Genomic DNA, 16502 nt, shown 5'->3' with positions numbered 1-16502 from the left:
TACGCTGGACCGGTTCATCAGCTTCCTGCAGTGCCTTGATAGACTCTGGGGCGGAGGGCTGTTTTATGGACAAGACCTGGGCTCGGGAACATGACATTCCTCTCAGACAGTTAAGGGAGCCCACGACCTTGTTCGCTTTGGATGGTAGTTCTCTCCCCAGGATTCAGCGTGAAACGTTACCTTTAACCCTCACTGTCTCTGGTAATCATAGCGAAACCATTTCTTTTTTAATTTTTCATTCACCTTTTACACCTGTTGTTTTGGGCCATCCCTGGCTAGTTTGTCATAATCCTTCTATTAATTGGTCTAGTAATTCTATCCTCTCCTGGAACGTCTCTTGTCATGTGAAATGTTTAATGTCTGCTATCCCTCCTGTTTCCTCTGTCTCTTCTTCACAGGAGGAGCCTGGTGATTTGACGGGGGTGCCGGAGGAATATCACGATCTGCGCACGGTGTTCAGTCGGTCCAGGGCCACCTCTCTTCCTCCGAACCGGTCGTATGATTGTAGTATTGATCTCCTTCCGGGAACCACTCCCCCCCGTGGTAGACTATACTCTCTGTCGGCTCCCGAACGTAAGGCTCTCGAAGATTATTTGTCTGTAGCTCTCGACGCCGGTACCGTAGTCCCCTCCTCCTCTCCCGCCGGAGCGGGGTTTTTTTTTGTTAAGAAAAAGGACGGGTCCCTGCGCCCCTGCGTAGATTGTCGAGGGCTGAATGACATAACAGTTAAGAATCGTTATCCGCTCCCTCTTATGTCTTCAGCCTTCGAGATCCTGCAGGGAGCCAGGTTTTTCACTAAGTTGGACCTTCGTAACGCTTACCATCTCTTGTGCGCATCAGGGAGGGGGACGAGTGGAAAACGGCGTTTAACACTCCGTTAGGGCACTTTGAATACCGGGTTCTTCCTTTCGGCCTTGCTAACGCTCCAGCTGTCTTTCAGGCATTAGTAAATGACGTCCTGAGAGACATGCTGAACATCTTTGTTTTTTCGTTTACCTTGACGATATCCTTATTTTTTCACCGTCACTCCAGATTCATGTTCAGCACGTTCGACGTGTCCTCCAGCGCCTTTTAGAGAATTGTCTTTATGTGAAGGCTGAGAAGTGCACTTTTCATGCCTCCTCCGTCACATTCCTTGGTTCTGTTATTTCCGCTGAAGGCATTAAGATGGATCCCGCTAAGGTCCAAGCTGTCATTGATTGGCCCGTTCCTAAGTCACGTGTCGAGCTGCAGCGCTTTCTCGGCTTCGCGAATTTCTATCGTCGTTTCATCCGTAATTTCGGTCAGGTGGCAGCTCCTCTCACAGCCCTTACTTCTGTCAAGACGTGCTTTAAGTGGTCCGTTTCCGCCCAGGGAGCTTTTGATCTTCTCAAGAATCGTTTTACATCCGCACCTATCCTTGTTACACCTGACGTCTCTAGACAGTTCGTTGTCGAGGTTGACGCGTCAGAGGTGGGTGTGGGAGCCATTCTTTCTCAGCGCTCCCTCTCTGACGACAAGGTCCACCCTTGCGCATATTTTTCTCATCGCCTGTCGCGGTCGGAACGTAACTATGATGTGGGAAACCGCGAACTTCTCGCCATCCGCTTAGCCCTAGGCGAATGGCGACAGTGGTTGGAGGGGGCGACCGTTCCTTTTGTCGTTTGGACTGACCATAGGAACCTTGAGTACATCCGTTCTGCCAAACGACTTAATGCGCGTCAGGCTCGTTGGGCGCTGTTCTTCGCTCGTTTCGAGTTCGTAATTTCTTATCGTCCGGGCTCTAAGAACACCAAGCCTGATGCTTTATCTCGTCTCTTCAGTTCCTCAGTAGTCTCCACCGACCCCGAGGGGATTCTCCCTGAGGGGCGTGTTGTCGGGTTGACCGTCTGGGGAATTGAGAGGCAGGTAAAGCAAGCAAGCACTCACACTCCGTCGCCGCACGCTTGTCCTAGGAACCTTCTTTTCGTTCCCGTTCCTACTTGTCTGGCCGTTCTTCAGTGGGCTCACTCTGCCAAGTTAGCCGGCCACCCCGGCGTTCGGGGTACGCTTGCTTCCATCCGCCAGCGTTTTTGGTGGCCCACTCGGGATCGTGACACGCGTTGTTTCGTGGCTGCTTGTTCGGTCTGCGTGCAGACTAAGTCCGGTAACTCCCCTCCTGCCGGCCGTCTCAGACCGCTTCCCATTCCCTCTCGACCGTGGTCTCACATCGCCTTAGATTTTATCACCGGACTGCCTTCGGCAGCGGGGAAGACTGTTATTCTTACGGTTGTCGATAGGTTCTCTAAGGCGGCTCATTTTATTCCCCTCGTTAAGCTCCCTTCTGCTAAAGAAACGGCACAAATCATCATCGAGAATGTTTTCAGAATTCATGGCCTTCCGTCAGACGTCGTTTCGGACAGGGGTCCGCAATTCACGTCTCAATTTTGGAAGGAGTTTTGCCGTTTGATTGGGGCTTCCGTCAGTCTCTCTTCCGGCTTTCACCCCCAGTCTAACGGTCAAGCAGAACGGGCCAATCAGACTATTGGTCGCATCTTACGCAGTCTTTCTTTTCGTAACCCTGCGTCTTGGTCAGAACAGCTCCCCTGGGTAGAATACGCCCACAACTCGCTTCCTTCGTCTGCGACCGGGCTATTTCCTTTTCAGAGTAGCCTCGGGTACCAGCCTCCGCTGTTCTCGTCTCAGCTCGCCGAGTCCAGCGTCCCCTCCGCTCAGGCTTTTGTCCAACGTAGTGAGCGCACCTGGAAGAGGGCCAGGTCTGCACTTTGCCGTTATAGGGCGCAGACTGTGAGAGCCGCTAATAAGCATAGAACTAAGAGTCCTAGATATTGTCGCGGTCAGAGAGTATGGCTCTCCACTCAAAACCTTCCCCTTAAGACAGCTTCTCGCAAGTTGACCCCGCGGTTCATTGGTCCGTTCCGTATTTCTCAGATCATTAATCCTGTCGCAGTGCGACTTCTTCTCCCGCGATATCTTCGTCGCGTCCACCCGGTCTTCCATGTCTCCTGTGTTAAGCCCGTCCTTCGCGCCCCCGCTCGTCTCCCCCCCATCCTTGTCGAGGGCGCAACTATCTAGAGGATCCGTAAGATTTTGGACATGCGTCCTCTGGGCCGTGGTCATCAGTACCTAGTGGATTGGGAGGGGTACGGTCCTGAGGAAAGGAGATGGGTTCCCTCTCGGGACGTGCTGGACCATTCGCTGATCGATGATTTCCTCCGTTGCCGCCAGGTTTCCTCCTCGAGTGCGCCAGGAGGCGCTCGGTGAGTGGGGTGGTACTGTCATGTATTGTCATATTATGTCTTGTTCCTGTTCTTTCTCTTCACTTTGTCTCCCTCTGCTGGTTGTATTAGGTTACCTTATCTTCCTCTCCTTCCCCCAGCTGTTCCTCATCTTCTCTAACTACCTTGTTCACCCTTTTCCCACCTGTTCCCTTTTTCCCTCTGATTAGGTCTCTATTTCTCTCTCTGTTCCTGCTTCTGTCTTTGTCAGATTCTCGTTTGAGTTTCTCATGCCAGAACTAAACTATCGTCTCGTTTGCTTCACCCTTGTCCCGTCCTGTCGGAATCTGCCTGTTCATCTGATGCTACGTGTGATCAGGTACCTCTGTCCTCTACGACCCACGCCTACCCAGAGAGACCAGCAGTCTGTCGCCGCTAACCCAGCTATTCTCCTCTGCTGCTAAGAAGGGGACTCTTCTGAAAATATCAGAAGGACTTTATGATTCATTTGTCGCCCTCTCTGCGGGTTGTCTATTTTGCCATTATATACATCTGAAGAGGATCTATGTCTTCCCTGTGTTTTGACATTAAAGGACTCTGTATTTGTTAAACCGCTTTTGGGTCCTCACTCACGTGCATAACACCTTCTGTGTGTGTGTGTGTGTGTGTGTGTCTATCTGGACATCAGTAAGAGTGTGGAGTACAGCCAGAAGACCATGGATGAGGCTCTGCAGAAGGTGAAGGCAATGAGGGCTGACCTCGGAGGTACAGAGATCCTCCAGCCTTTAAAACATATATACAGCCAGCCCTGCCTCCCTGACCAGCCCAGACAGGTAACTTACACACCTTACAAAAACAAACACCCCATAGATAAATGTGTCTGCACTTTCTGTAACGATGGTTCAATTGAGAAGCTCATGCATTACTTTACTGTGGGTTATACAGTGATATTAGGGCTGCTCTTTACTGTGGGTTATACAGTGATATTAGGGCTGCTCTTTACTGTGGGTTATACAGTGATATTAGGGATGATCTTTACTGTGGGTTATACAGTGATATTAGGGCTGATCTTTACTGTAGGTTATACAGTGATATTAGGGCTGATCTTTACTGTGGGTTATACAGTGACCGTAGGGATGATCTTTACTGTTTGTTGTACAGTGACAGTTGGGATGATCTTTACTGTGGGTTATACACTGACAGTTGGGATGATCTTCACTGTGGGTTATACAGTGACAGTTGGGATGATCTTCACTGTGGGTTATACAGTGACAGTTGGGATGATCTTCACTGTGGGTTATGCAGTGAAAATAAAATACTTTCAAGTACTACTTAATTCGTTTTTTGGTGTAACTTTACTTTACTATTTATATTTTTTGACTACTTTTACCTCACTATATTCCTAATACACATTGTAATTTTTACTCCATACATTTTCCTTGACAAACCAAAGTACTCATTACATGTTGAATATTTAGCAGGACAGGAAAATTGTGAAATTCACACACTTATCAACACACATGGATCTTTTAATTTTGGCGTGTGCCCCTGTCTATCCATACCTTTTAAAAACAAGAAATTGGTGCTTTGCTTAATAAGTTATTTTAAATTACTTCTACTTTTAATACTTAAGTATATTTTAGCAATTACATGTACTTTTCATACTAAAGTATATTTAAAACCGAATACTTTTACTCAAGTAGTATTTTACAGGGTGACATTCACTTTTACTTTAATAGAACGTTACTCATGTATCTATACTTTTACTCATGTATGACAATTGGGTACCTTTTCCACCACTGACAGTTCATAAAAGGAAATCAGTCAATTGAAATACATTGATAAGGCCCTACTCTTAGGTTTCACATGACTGGGTAGGGGCGCAGCCATTGGCCCGTTCATTTAGGGGCCAAGCTCACTCACTGGGGATCCAGGCCCAGCCAATCAAATTGAGTTTCACCCCACTAAAGGGCATTATTACAGACAGAAATACCCCCCCCCCTACCACGTGAGGTAGCTGCATCCCAATATGGTGACCAGAGTATGGGCTAGTGGGTGTGTCTAAAGGAAAGTAGTGGGTGTGTCTAAAGAAAAGTAGTGGGTGTGTCTAAAGGAAAGTAGTGGGCATGTGGAAAGGAACGGGTGTGTCAAACTCTACTAGAGGTTGGACGGTTTTTATTGAGCTGTGTTTTGTCTTTTGTTTCTTAACATACAAATATTGTACATTGAGGTACAATACCATGAGAGTTAGGACTTCTGTTTTGAAGCCAGAGGATGAGTCCTATTTCCATGTTAGTTTTACACAAATAACTGTACATTTCCAGTTATAAAACTGAGGGTAGGTATATACTATACTTGAGTATAGCTGCGGGGCTTACGCAAGTCCGAATTTCTGACAGCCTAATTTTCTAGACCTCAATGTTTAGCAACATTTTTAGACAACACTGCAGAACACCTCCCATATGCACACAAACACCGCTGTGGGGCTTACCAGGCACACATTTTGCATCATTTTCAAGACAATGTAGCAGAACAAATATCCCAATAAAATAAATCAATGTAGGCTTCCCAAATGGTGCAGCTGTCTAAGGCACTGTAGACACCCTGGTTCAAATCCAGGCTGTATCACAACCGGCCGTGATTGGGAGTCCCATAGGGCGGCGCACAATTGGCCCAGCGTCGGTTTGGCCGGTGTATTCCGTCATTGTAAATAATAATTTGTTCTTAACTGACTTGCCTAGTTAAGTAACTAAAAATACTGCAGAACACACACATGAGAATATAAAGGCCTCCTGCGTGTGATACTATGAAGCACATATTCACATTACAAACTTGTTCTATGCTGTGAAGGTAAAGGGAAAAAAATGTCCTACCTTGAGTTTTTAAAACCTCTCACAATGACTCTCCCCATGTCAAATCCATTTAACGCCTGAGAGTCATCTTCTTGCTCGAATCCATGAGTGTGTATGTGACTGATATTTAACCTTTCTAAGGCTGTTCTGAAGACTCTGGCTGTAGTGTCTATTTGTTATTTTATTTTGAGTGTTAACCTAGGTGTCCTCTTTAGCCTTGTCTTCAAGGCTTGCTGCCACCAAATGTGCCTTGGTTCAGGCATGTTCAAAAACCTTCTTTCTGAGGGCTTTTTTTATGTCTGAAGCATAGGATGTTATTTACCGTACATGCCACACACTCTTTTTCTCGTTTAATCCCTCCAGTCATTTCTAGACCGATGCTCCTTACCTTTTTGCATGTTGTACAGCCCAACTTTGAAATCTGCATGACAAGCTGGGGTTATACGTTTAGTTGTTGTTGAACTGCAAATTGCACCTGCTCCGAGCACCTCGTCAGTTGATGCACTGCTCCCCCAGTTCTCTGGCACGTTCTGGGTTCAATTCACCATCTTTCTCTGTTTTTTTGGACTTAAGAAAAGGCAATCGAATCTCACCTTTTTCTTCTTTTTTTTATTTGGTTTTCCCACGATTCAAATTTAATGGGGAGACGACTAGGTTACGTGATGTGATTTACATAGGGACCGACACAGGAAAGGAAGACCCAGAGTCACCTCTGCTGCAGAGGATATGTTCATTGGAGTTACGAACCTCAGAAATTGCATCCCAAATTCACAGAGTTCAAGTAACAGACACATCTTAACATCAACTGTTCAGAGGAGACTGCGTGAATCAGACCTTCATGGTCAAATTGCTGCAAGGAAACCACAACTAAAGGACACCAATAGGAAGATACTTTATTGGGCCAAGAAACACGAGCAATGGACATTAGACCGGTGGAAATCAAACAATTGTATTAGTCACATGCGCCGAATACATCTGGTGAAATACTTACTTTCAAGCCCCTAACCAACAATGCAGTTAAAATATGAATAAGAAATAAATGGAACAAGTAATTAAAGAGCAGCAGTAAAATAACAATAGCAAGACTACATACAGGGGGTTCCGATACAGAGTCAACCGGTTAGTCAAGATAATTGAGGTTACATGTACATGTAGCTAGAGTTATTAAAGAAACAATGCATAGATCATAACAGAGAGTAGGAGTGGTGTATAAGAGGGGGTGGGCAATGCAAATAGTCTGGGAGGTTGAAGGCTTGGAAGCTGTTTAGAAGCCTCTTGGACCTAGACTTGGCGCCCCGGTACCGCTTGCCATGCAGTAGCAGAGAGAACAGTCTATGGCTAGGGTGGCTGGAGTCCATTTTTAGTGTCTTCCTCTGACACCGCCTGGTATAGAGATCCTGGATGGCAGGAAGCTTGGCCCCAGTGATGTACAGGCCATACGCACTGCCGGCTGTAGTGCATTGCGGTCGCAGGGAGTGATGCAACCAGTTTTTCTTTAAGCAAGAATCAGGAGGATAGAATTATGGTCAGATTTGCCAAATGGAGGGCGAGGGAGAGCTTGGTTACGCTTCTGTGTGTGGAGGAAAGGTGGTTGGTTGCACATTTAACATGCTGATAGAAATTTGGTAATATGGATTTAAGTTTCCCTGCAATAAAGTCCTCGGCCACTAAGAGTGCCGCCTCTGGATTTGTGTTTTCCTATTTTCTTATGGCTAAATACAGCTCATTGAGTGCAGTCTTAGTGCCAGCATCGGTCTGTGGTGGTATGTAGACAGCTACGAAAAATACAGATAACCCTCTAGGTTGATAGTGTGGTCTACTGCTTATCATTATATACTCCACCTCATGCGAGCAAAACCTGTCCAAATTTGAGATTTTGCGTTCCAACTGCCGTGTCTTTGTGAGATGCAGAGTAGGTGAACGGATGATCTCTCTATGTGTAGTTCCCACCGTGAAGCATGGAGGAGGAGGTGTGATGGTGTGGGGGTGCTTTGCTGGTGACACTGTCAGTGATTTTATTTAGAGTTCAAGGCACACTTAACCAGGACAATGACCCAACACACCTCCGAGCTCTGTAAGGGCTATTTGACCAAGAAGGAGAGTGATGGGGTACTGCATCAGATGACCTGGCCTCCACAATCGCCCAACCTCAACCCAATTGAGATGGTTTGGGATGAGTCGGCCTGCAGAGGGAAGGAAAAGCAGCCAACAAGTGCTCAGCTGTCACGTTCTGACCTTAGTTCCTTTGTGATGTCTTTGTTTTAGTCTGGTCAGGGCGTGAGTTGGGTGGGCAGTCTATGTTATTTTTTCTATGATTTGGTATTTCTGTGTTTGGCCTGGTATTGTTCTCAATCAGAGACAGCTGTTGGTTGCACATTGTCCCTGATTGAGAACCATACTTGCGAAGCCTGTTTTCACCCTTGAGTTGTGCGTGATTATACTTTCTGTTTAATGTGTGTTGCACCTGACTGAGCTGTTTCGGTTGTGCTTTTTGTTAGAGGTTGTTCAGTTTTAAATAAATAACATGAATGAGTACCACGCTGTGCTTTGGTCCTCACCCTCTTCCACCGACGACCGTTCCATCAGCATATGTGGGAACCCCTTCAAGACTGTTGGAAAAGCATTCCAGGTGAAGCTGGTTGAGAGAATGCCAAGAGTGTGCAAAGCTGTCAATTAGGCAAAAGGTGGCTACTTTGAAGAATCTAAAATATAAAACACTACAGGATTCCATGTGTTTTTTCATAGTTTTGATGTATTCACTATTATTCTACAATGTAAAAAATAGTAAAAACAAAGAAAAACCCTTGAATGAGTAAGTGTTCTAAAACTTTTGACAGGAAGTGTAAATGGTTATCAATATTAGTTATTTATTGTTTATGCTGCTTTTCTTACTTGAAATAAAATAATGTAAGCAAAACTAAATGGCCACGTAGCTACTGCCGGCCACACGATCGTGATACACATCAGGAATCACTTCCAAGTCGGCAGGCACAACACAGGAGCACTAATTGCAGGCTAACTATCGACTCCCAATCAGCCACGCAAATCTCAAGTGGAAGCAAATCTGCCCAATTAGCTGATTCGGTTTCCATACATCCTCTCTCGAAACACCCACTCGCCCATACCCTGGTTGTCATATTGGGCTGCAACTACCCATACTTGCCCCACGTTGGGCACCAATGTAACACGTTTCTCCCATGGGGGCAACCAAGGTCTTAGACCAAGAGTGAGCACACACACAGGTTTTTTCGCAGGCGGGGCTACCTCATCACATGACCATGACTGACTCATGTCCGCTACTCATGCACTCCACTACAATGGCATGTTTAGTTACATCCAACCAAACAGTATATTTTGAGTGTGTGGTATTTATATTACCATGCCTTTCTTACTGGGACAGCAAATAGACCTGTGTTTTTGGTTACTGAGGAAACATTCTCTGTATACTTCAGGGCTGCATGTTAAAAAAAATATTGTTAACCTTCTATTTAACTAGGCAAGTCAGTTTAGAACAACATCTTATTTACAATGACAGCCTACCAGGGAACTGTGGGTTAACTGCCTTGTTCAAGGGCAGAACAACATATTTTTACCTTGTCATGTCAGGGATTCGATCCAGCAACCTTTTGGTTACTGGCCCAATGCTCTGACCACTAGGCTACCTGCTGCCCCAGGGGCTGCATGTACCTTATTAACATTAACATTAACACATGATGAACATACCCTCTCTGTCGTCCTCAGCTCTTCTTGTTCACTGACGGTGAGGTGGGGAACACCAAGGAAGTGCTGGATCTGGTGAAGGCAAATGCCGGCTCTCACAGGTGGGCCCACAATCACTGTTTCCCCTATCATTACCTAGTTGGAGCAGGGCTCCCACCCATAACAATCACTGTTTCTCCTATCATTACCTAGTTGGAGCAGGGCTCCCACCCATAACAATCACTGTTTCCCCTATCATTACCTAGCTATGGGAGCCCTGCTTTAAATACCTCTGTTACCTCCCACCTGAAAGGTACGGGACAGTCCTAAAATTACTGTTATAGGGGAGTTGTCCACAATGAGGGAGGGTAGTGGTGTTTTTATTGGGCGTAGGGGAGGGTTGTGGTGCTTTTATTGGGTGCAGGGGAGGGTTGTGGTGTTTTTATTGGGCGTAGGGGAGGGTAGTGGTGTTTTTATTGGGCGCAGGGGAGGGTTGTGGTGTTTTTATTGGGCGTAGGGGAGGGTAGTGGTGTTTTTATTGGGCGTAGGGGAGGGTTGTGGTGTTTTTATTGGGCGCAGGGGAGGGTTGTGGTGTTTTTATTGGGTGCAGGGGAGGGTTGTGGTGTTTTTATTGGGCGTAGGGGAGGGTTGTGGTGTTTTTATTGGGCGTAGGGGAGGGTTGTGGTGTTTTTATTGGGCGTAGGGGAGGGTAGTGGTGTTTTTATTGGGCGTAGGGGAGGTAGTGGTGTTTTTATTGGGCATAGGGGAGGGTAGTGTTGTTTTATTGGGCGTAGGGGAGGTAGTGGTGTTTTTATTGGGCATAGGGGAGGGTTGTGGTGTTTTTATTGGGCGCAAGGGAGGGTAGTGGTGTTTTTATTGGGCGTAGGGGAGGGTAGTGGTGTTTTTATTGGGCGTAGGGGAGGGTAGTGGTGTTTTTATTGGGCGTAGGGGAGGGTAGTGGTGTTTTTATTGGGCGTAGAGGAGGGTAGTGTTGTTTTATTGGGCGTAGGGGAGGTAGTGGTGTTTTTATTGGGCATAGGGGAGGGTTGTGGTGTTTTTATTAGGTGCAGGGGAGGGTAGTGGTGTTTTTATTGGGTGCAGGGGAGGTCGTGGTGTTTTTATTGGGCGCAGGGGAGGTCGTGGTGTTGTTATTGGGTGCAGGGGATGTAGTGGTGTTGTTATTGGGTGCAGGGGAGGTCGTGGTGTTTTTATTGGGTGCAGGGGAGGTCGTGGTGTTGATATTGGGTGCAGGGGAGGGTAGTGGTGTTTTGATTGGGTGCAGGGGAGGTCGTGGTGTTGTTATTGGGTGCAGGGGAGGTCGTGGTGTTGTTATTGGGTGCAGGGGAGGTCGTGGTGTTTTTATTGGGCGCAGGGTAGGTCGTGGTGTTGTTATTGGGTGCAGGGGATGTAGTGGTGTTGTTATTGGGTGCAGGGGAGGTCGTGGTGTTGTTATTGGGTGCAGGGGAGGTCGTGGTGTTGTTATTGGGTGCAGGGGAGGTCGTGGTGTTTTTATTGGGCGCAGGGGAGGTCGTGGTGTTGTTATTGGGCGTAGGGGAGGGTAGTGGTGTTTTTATTGGGTGCAGGGGAGGTAGTGGTGTTTTTATTGGGTGCAGGGGAGGTAGTGGTGTTTTTATTGGGTGCAGGGGAGGTAGTGGTGTTTTATTGGGCGTAGGGGAGGGTAGTGGTGTTTTTATTGGGCGTAGGGGAGGGTAGTGGTGTTTTTATTGGGCGTAGGGGAGGGTAGTGGTGTTTTTATTGGGCGTAGGGGAGGGTAGTGGTGTTTTTATTGGGCGTAGGGGAGGGTAGTGGTGTTTTTATTGGGCGCAGGGGAGGTAGTGGTGTTTTTATTAGGTGCAGGGGAGGGTAGTGGTGTTTTTATTGGGTGCAGGGGAGGTCGTGGTGTTGTTATTGGGTGCAGGGGAGGTAGTGGTGTTTTTATTGGGTGCAGGGGAGGTAGTGGTGTTTTTATTGGGCGCAGGGGAGGTAGTGGTGTTTTTATTGGGTGCAGGGGAGGGTAGTGGTGTTTTTATTGGGCGTAGGGGAGGGTAGTGGTGTTTTTATTGGGCGCAGGGGAGGTAGTGGTGTTTTTATTAGGTGCAGGGGAGGGTAGTGGTGTTTTTATTGGGTGCAGGGGAGGTCGTGGTGTTGTTATTGGGCGCAGGGGAGGTAGTGGTGTTTTTATTGGGTGCAGGGGAGGTAGTGGTGTTTTTATTGGGTGCAGGGGAGGTAGTGGTGTTTTTATTGGGTGCAGGGGAGGGTAGTGAGCAATGTCCCTTCCAAGCTGCACGCGAAAATCAGATTTCCTCTTGCTGATCATTGTCTCCAACTGGCTCTGATCGTAGTGTAATGAGACGGGCAGGGAGAGGGAGCACAGCTCACCGTTCTGGCCTGTAGCCCTGCGTGGCATCCACTGTGCCACAAAACATGCTGCAGTGGTAAAGATGATATCCACATTTATAAACACAGGGTCGCTACTGGTATTTGTGGTGGAAATCATTCTTTTTGCATTAATACAGAATATGTGTACATGTGGAAAAATATAAAAGGGGATGGTCATGTGAAAATAATTTCAAACATTGGGAACTCTAAAGGGTTTCAATAGAGTTTGTTACAGAGGCCATTGCACCTGTCTGGAAAGTAAAGCCATCTTTGTCTACAAGGTTCTAACCACTGGTCTTTTTGACTCAAAAGATACATTGTTAAACTTAATCTAATGTAAACCTATCCAATCTGGTTGTGGGCAGCAGTGTGGGAGATTATGTAGGTTAGGGGTTTTTCACCCCTGTGAGAAAACAAAAGCTTCTGTATTGATGATTCTTCCTGTACAGTTATGTTTTAATTCAGTCAGCCCACAAGCACAAGACAAACGATACCAGTGATTTGTTTGATAGCCTTATTTTGGTATTTGACAACAACAATAGTGTTTCCCTGGGTGTGTCCCTGCCAGGTGCTTCTCCTTTGGGATTGGAGAGGGGGCCAGCTCTGCTCTCATCTTTGGGGTGGCCAAGCAGGGCGGAGGGCACGCACAGTTTATCACAGGACAGGACAGGATGCAGCCCAAAGTAAGAGAGTGAGAGGGTAAGAGGGTGGGAAAGTGTGTGTGTGCATACGTAAAGAGGGCTGTATTGATTAGAAATGTGTTTTCATCACCTGCCTTCTTCTCTACCGCTTCTTCTCTCTCCCTCTTCCATCCCTCCCTCAGGTGATGCAGTCCCTCCGGTTTGCCCTGCAGCCGGCTGTGGTGGACATCTCAGTCAAGTGGAATGTCCCAAAGGGGGTGTCTGTCACCCCTCTGTCTCCACCAATCAGAGTGCTCTTCCAGGGTCAAAGGGCACTGCTGTATGCCCAGCTCACTGGGAAGGTTAGGGCTCTGCCTTCTCCTGTTATGAGTGTTAATATTGTTTATGTCAATGTTCAAAGGTCATAACTATTTGTTTGGTCAAGGTCCACGTGTTTCACTCAACCCCATATTTCCTTGTTTTTTCTCTAAATCGTTCTGTCTCTCTGTCTTTCTCTTTCCCTATCTCCTTATCTCAGACCTCAGGGGACAAAGAGGGCTCAGTGACAGTGAAGTACAGCCTGGCTGAGCAGCCTGTTGAGGGCCAGCTGAGCTTCAGTCTCAAGCCTGCAGAAGACACTGGGTAAAAACAGCACTGTTTTTACTGTTTACGGTGTGCAGGCCTTGGTCAGATACATTAAGGGAATGTGCAACCACTTACAGACAAGACTGCCATGACGCTCCATTAACAGAAACAGTGCCAGCACTACTAATGCATTTCATCTATGTTGTATGATTTGATACATTTAGTAGGTACCCCCATCCCAACATCAATCCTCCCCTCTTAATCTCTCTCTCTCCTCTCCCCCACTCCACCATCTTAATCTCTATATCCCTCCTCTCCCCCACTCCACCATCTTAATCTCTATATCCCTCCTCTCCCCCACTCCACCATCTTAATCTCTCTATCCCTCCTCTCCCCCACTCCACCATCTTAATCTCCCTATCCCTCCTCTCTCCCACTCCACCATCTTAATCTCTCTATCTCCTCTCCCCCACTCCACCATCTTAATCTCCTATCCCTCCTCCACCATCTCTCCCATCCCTCCTCTCCACCATCTTAATCTCTCTATCCCTCCTCTCCCCACTCCACCATCTTAATCTCTCTATCCCTCCTCTCCCCCACTCCACCATCTTAATCTCTCTATCCCTCCTCTCCCCACTCCACCATCTTAATCTCTACTATCATTTTAACCTATCTCCCCCCACTCCACCATCTTAATCTCTCTATCCCTCCTCTCCCCCACTCCACCATCTTAATCTCCCTATCCCTCCTCTCTCCCACTCCACCATCTTAATCTCTCTATCCCTCCTCTCCCCACTCCACCATCTTAATCTCTCTATCCCTCCTCTCCCCCACTCCACCATCTTAATCTCTCTATCCCTCCTCCTCTCCCCCACTCCACCATCTTAATCTCTATATCCCTCCTCTCCCCATCCACCATTTTAACCCCCTATCCTCCTCTCCCCACTCCACCATCTTAATCTCTATATCCCTCCTCTCCCCCACTCCACCATCTTAATCTCTCTATCCCTCATCTCCCGCACTCCACCATTTTAACCTATCTATCCCTCCTCTCCCCCACTCCACCATTTTAACCTCCCTATACCTCCTCTCCCCCACTCCACCATCTTAATCTCTCTGCCCCTCCTCTCCCCCACTCCACCATCTTAATCTCTCTATCCCTCCTCTCCAGACTGACCGTCCACAGGCTGGGGGCTCGAACCCTGATCCGCTCCCTGGAGATGGAAAAGAGACAGGGGGATGGGAAGAAGAAGGGAGTGCAAGAGAAGGTGGTAGAGCTCAGCGTCCAATCAGGAGTGAGCAGTGTCTTTACTGCCTTCATCGCTGTCCACAAAGTAGATGGAGAGGCTGTGCAAGGACCAATGCTACTTAGACAAGTCCCCACGCCAAGTGTGTGTGTGTCTGTGAAAAGAAATGGTCTGTGTAAGGAAATTATTTTATGCAGATATTGTGTAAACAGCACAAAATATATGTATAAAAATGTTTACATTTTATTTAAATAGGCAAGTCAGTTAAGAACAAATTCTTATTTACAATGAAGGCCTAGGAACAGTGGGTTAACTGCCTTGTTCAGGGGCAGAACGACAGATTTTTACCTTGTCAGCTCGGGGATTCGATCTAGCATCCTTTCGTTTACGCTCTAACCACTAGGCTCCCTGCTGCCCCAAATAAATAAGTGGTAACCCGAGCTGCAGTGTCACAAACGGTGCCCTCTGCACATGTAAGCCTCAGTGTTTAGTTATAAATGTGTTCTGTGTGTTTTCCTTTGTTTGTAACCCAGTGACCTGTGTGTTTCTTTCTCAGCATTGTTTAAAACCTCCATGTCCAGGAGGACGGTGTGTGGTGCGGCTGTGAACATGTCTATGCCCAAAAAGATGAATTTCGATGTCCAAGCTGGTCAAGGTCAAAGATTATTAAAAGGATCAAGGCCAATGTATAGCAAAATGAGGAGGAGTCCAAGATCTGAGCGTGGAAGCACTGGTCAGCACTCAGTCTATTTGGTTAAGAAACAAATTGCATGGCTCATGCTCATGCCTCTATTTCAATATGCTTCCTATCACTATTATGAGTTAATAATATTTTGACTAAACCCTATGATCCCTGTTCATTTGTATTTAGATTGTGATCTGATAGGTTTATGTTTAAAAGCTGCATGTTTTGATGAAACTACATGTCTTTATTCATTTCAGGTTCAATTCAAATGATAATTACATTTGACAATATCCATAATTGACAATACACATTTTAAATATTTTTTTCCTTTTCACATCATGGCTTTTACAGAAATGTTGGAAAGAACATTGTAAATGTTGAATTATTTTGGATATTGAATTGTAATATTAAATTGTGATCTGGGTGGGATCTTGTGATTGTGATCTTTTGTGGATGGGAATGTACAAAACAAACATTACCCATTTACATTAGTTTTCTGGTTTGGAGACCTGAATTATTAGACTGTGACCAAGACTCTTGCAAAGTGTTAATATCTGTGTTAAACTCATTTCAAGTACAATTTCCATGTGAATAACAGGTAACACAGTTTGATACTCCCCAAAGTGTATCTATTTATTGTGATTGTATTACTCAAGCCCAGTACAAGGACTTTACCACTGTTTTTAGGGTTTGGGTTTGGGTTTGGGTGACCCAGTTAGCCACTCGTGCTATAACATTTAGGTATTAGGTAAAAACCGTTTTTTGGTCAGTTGTAACCGTTCTGACTATTTGTTGTCCTGTCCCATCAGACTTAGACTGTCCAGCCACAGCCTCTAATCCTGTGAAGGACCCTCTCCTCCAGCTGATCTCCCTCCAGAAGGCCTCTGGTTCCTGGGTCCTGGAGGCAGCGTTGGCTGAGGTACTGGGGAAGACTGAGGAGGAAGTGGCCAAGCCAAAGCCTGCACCGGTAGGTCCACAGAAATAAACTGAGACTCAGCAATATGAGCGTGCTGCAAGACTCTGCACTCACACAGACTATCTGCACATATATTCTGTAGAATGACCATCAGCTCTGGACAATGGCATGATGACCATTGAACTGAATCTCACCATGATTCCCATGTCTCAGTATCCTTATCTTCTGCCTGTTTCCTCTCTTTCTCATCATCTCTCTCTTTCTCTTTCCCTTACTCTCTTTGTCTGTCTGTCTGTCTGTCTGTCTGTCTGTCTGTCTGTCT

At 46.5% G+C, this 16502-nt stretch overlaps 1 pseudogene; it reads left to right on the top strand.

The window, feature by feature from the left end:
* Positions 1–16502, top strand: part of LOC124004949 — a 41113-nt pseudogene that overhangs the window by 23628 nt on the left and 983 nt on the right.

The sequence above is a fragment of the Oncorhynchus gorbuscha genome, linkage group LG19 (genome assembly GCF_021184085.1).
Source record: "Oncorhynchus gorbuscha isolate QuinsamMale2020 ecotype Even-year linkage group LG19, OgorEven_v1.0, whole genome shotgun sequence".
Classification (NCBI taxonomy): domain Eukaryota; kingdom Metazoa; phylum Chordata; class Actinopteri; order Salmoniformes; family Salmonidae; genus Oncorhynchus; species Oncorhynchus gorbuscha.
Note: the sequence above shows the minus strand (reverse complement) of the source record. Positions and strands in the feature narration are given on the sequence as shown.